The sequence below is a fragment of the Geotrypetes seraphini genome, chromosome 19 (genome assembly GCF_902459505.1).
Source record: "Geotrypetes seraphini chromosome 19, aGeoSer1.1, whole genome shotgun sequence".
Lineage (NCBI taxonomy): Eukaryota > Metazoa > Chordata > Amphibia > Gymnophiona > Dermophiidae > Geotrypetes > Geotrypetes seraphini.
This window is the reverse complement of record NC_047102.1, coordinates 1,759,064-1,763,082: the sequence shown is the minus strand read 5'-3', so window position 1 is coordinate 1,763,082 and position 4,019 is coordinate 1,759,064.

Here is a 4,019-nt window from a genome sequence, read left to right as displayed (position 1 = left end):
AGGACGGCGCTTAGACATTGGTGGAATGAGGCATTATGACATCACAAACTGAGCTCTACAATGTTGCTACTTAGGATTTTAAAGCGTTCGAGGCTTGTGCAGATGAGGACAGAGCTTAGGCATTGGTGGAATGAGGCATTATGACATCACAAACTGAGCTCTAGAACGTTGCTACTTATGATTTTAAAGGGTTTGAGGCTTGTGCAGATGAGGACGGTGCTTAGGCATTGGTGGAATGAGGCATTATGACATCACAAACTGAGCTCTAGAACGTTGCTACTTATGATTTTAAAGGGTTTGAGGCTTGTGCAGATGAGGACGGTGCTTAGGCATTGGTGGAATGAGGCATTATGACATCACAAACTGAGCTCTACAATGTTGCTACTTAGGATTTTAAAGCGTTCGAGGCTTGTGCAGATGAGGACAGAGCTTAGGCATTGGTGGAATGAGGCATTATGACATCACAAACTGAGCTCTAGAACGTTGCTACTTAGGATTTTAAAGTGTTCGAGGCTTGTGCAGGCGAGGGCAGAGCTTCCAGGAATGGAATGAGTTCCCACTGGGATGGGGATAAATTTCTCCCCGTGTCATTCTCTACTTGGGAATTTCCTAATATTGCTGCTAAGTCTGTCACCCCACAACCTCAATTCATGCCCTTCTCCACCTTCCTCTTTTTATCTCATACCTGCCGTCTCCTCTGCTTCATCCGTCTAAATCCAAGAAAAAGCACGTCTAAATGGCAGCTACAGCTGACTGTACTGAGGTTCTAACTTCAGAAGTTACTTTTTTTTTTTTTTTTTAAATTTAGCAACCAAAGAAGTATATTTTGCTTTCGCAGAAAGGTATCAGCTGACATTTCAATGGTTTTAATGGATGTATGCACATCAAATATTATACGTCTGACATATGGTTTAGCTTATCACCTGCAATGGAAAAAAATCTTGAAATATTCTAGCAGAAGCCATTCAACCAGCAGCTGACATGAAGGGGAAGGTTGACAAATTTCCAATATCAAAGCCAGCTGTCAGAACAACATAGGGTAATAGGCTGTCCTTGTCAAATGCTGCAATTAATTCAGCAGACTGTCAATGCTGCTATAATTGATAGACTCTACAATCTGGCAGAGTACAGAGTGCTGAAAGCATTACCGAGGCCGTTCCACCTCCTAACAGGTCTCCAATGGAAGCAGAAGCGTCAGCACTGCAAAAAGTCTGACGTCTCTCTCTCTGTCCAGATTAGCACAGAGTTATTTAAGAAAAGCCAGCCATTCTGCACGAGAGCTTCCATGCAAAGTAGACATGACCAGAAATGATAGTTGGTTTGTCCTACATAGGGGCAGTTCAGAACTGAGGAGATTCAGTACCGGTTTAATGCTCCATAAAACACAGCTGAAAAATGACAGACATTATAAATCCACCAGACCATCTTTGTGGAAATAAGTATTTGAGAGATCCCAAAGTGAACTAGAAGACATCATTCAGTAAACGGATATTAATATGGTAATAATCAGAATTATGGCTGAGATGAAAGACCGGTGCCAGGCAGACTGTTACTCCCTCCCTCTTTGCCAATTTTGGGGCACAGTCTGTTAGTATTTAATCATGAAGAAGTGGAACCTATGCAGAGCCCCAGATTCAGCTCTAGCCTCCTTGTTGGGCAGACTGGACGGGCCAGGCAGGCTTTCATCTGCCAATGTTTACAACAATGGGCTCTCCTGCTGATGTCACTTCCGGCTGCCGCGCTTAGGAGTGGCATCAGAGGGGTTGCGAGGAGCACGTGCTTGACCACCGCAAACAACAAATTCAACTAGGAAGGGGGAGCATGCGACAGGCAGGATCGGGGAAGGAATGGTGAGGGGTTGGGGAGGGGTGCCACCCCCCCCGGGGACCTCTCTACGCCACTGGTTGTACGCAAGGTTTTACCCAGGTTCCAGAATCCCCTCAAGGCCTTATTCCAGAGAGGGGGCTCATCTCAGACCACCCTTTCCATGGGGCAATTCTCAAAAGTTAGGCACCAGGATGATATAAATTGTGGGATGGTTACATACATGCACCTATGCTAGCTCAAAGACGGCTGCAGACGCTCACACCAGACACTTAAGTGCATAACTCTTACTATTCTGTAACCTACGCAAGTGTCAGCCACGCCCCCTTGCAGTTGCACTATGGATTTTGCGTGTACAATTTTCAGAATCCCAGCCTAGCTCATCTGCACGCATAACTGCTAATTAAAGCCAGTGAGCACCAATTAGCAGCCAATCATTATGTTACACACCTAACTGACACCGTTCAAATTTATCGAATTAGGGGACTGTATGGATTGTAAGAGAACTTCACACTATAAAGCAAAGGGACAATCAAAGCACTTGACATTTACTCTGAGCATGTGCTTTTCAAAGAGTGCGAATTGCATTCGTCTCTACTGCGTAGGCACTCGGAAGCCTTGCAATCCCAAATGCTGGGTCACAACAGTGAAGTGATGATAGAATATCTCCGCATTCAACACCGGCAGCTCCTATAAACACTGGAAATTTTTAACTTCGTGCACTTTCAGAGAGAGAAAGATGGAGAAAAGCAGCAAAATTCTCTTTGCAAATAATCAGACTACCGAGATCAGCAAGGATGTGACCAGTGATAGCAGCAGTGGAGTAAATCAAGACTGGAGTCTCCCTAAAAGGAAAAAAAATCGAAATCGGTCCAAGTTTCCCGGTAATGTACCATGTGGGAAAAATAATTCATGTTTTAGTGAAATGAAATCCAGCCCGAAGTCAAGCAGAGTGCAAAGTCTCCAGTTCTGTTCTCAAGGACATGTTACTAAGGTGAAAGCCTGGAAAGTCCAGGACTATTTGCATATTTAGGTAATAGGTTTCCATATTTATCAGAACTCTGCCAGCCAGTATTTTATAAATGTACAAAGTACAGCAAGAACAATCAGGATGGTTTTATAGCACATTAAAGAAGAAATGGTTCCAGCAGGATAATCATCCCCAGCACAGCAGGTAACACAGATCCATTGCCAAAGAGAATGTCAAATCTTCTGAGTCTTTTCCTGTAGCCAAGAAAGCCAGATTATCATTTTTTCACATACTTTATTATATCTGACATTAGAGACTTTAATCTCCTTATAAACTAATTTGCTTCAGAAAATGAAGGTAATAAAAGAGTTTTCCTTTGTGGAGTTCTCGCCCAATTTGCCCACGGGGGAGTACCGGCTAAGAAGCTGCTCAGTCTGGGCAGCATGCACGGGTCGGTTGGTCTTTCTCAGCTCTCATTTACCATGCTTCGTAGTCGCTAGGAAGCTGATATCTAGGTCTTTGTCGTAAAGCATAAGGAGACAGACTTAAAGATCTCAATGCATATCCATAGTCTGTTATTGAGACAGACATGGGGGAAGCCTCTGCTTGCCCTGGATCGGTAGCATGGAATGTTGCTAGTCCTTGGGTTTTGGCCAGGTACTAGGGACCTGGATTGGCCATTGTGAGAATGAGCTACTGGGCTTGATGGACCATTGGTCTGACCCATTAAGGTTATTTTTATATTCTTATGTTCTTTGGGAGAAAAGGGAGAACAGATATGATAGAGATATTTCATTTTTGGAAAGTTTGAACAGAGAAGAAGCAGAAGATCTGCCACCGTGAAACTCTAAAAATTCTACAAATAGTTCAATCAAAGATTGGGACAAAAGAAAAAGAGTAACTACATGGTTATTCAAAAGACCCCTGAGGCAGGCTAAGAGCCGAAACACTGACAGTGTCGGGTCTCCTTCCTCTGGAATAAATAAATATATGTCCCAGATCTTCAAGCGTTTATACATTTTATTGGGAGAGACATTTAATTACCAGAATGTCATAAATGTATGTTTGATATAAGCATAAATGAAAAACAGGTTTATGCAAATAATAGTTTGAAAAAACAATTATAATAGAAGAGAGCTAAAGAACCGCTTGATCAAATGAGCACAAATACAGCTCGTAGGTAGCGCTTCTGAAGAGCTAGCGAGTGTAAATGAATAAACATATC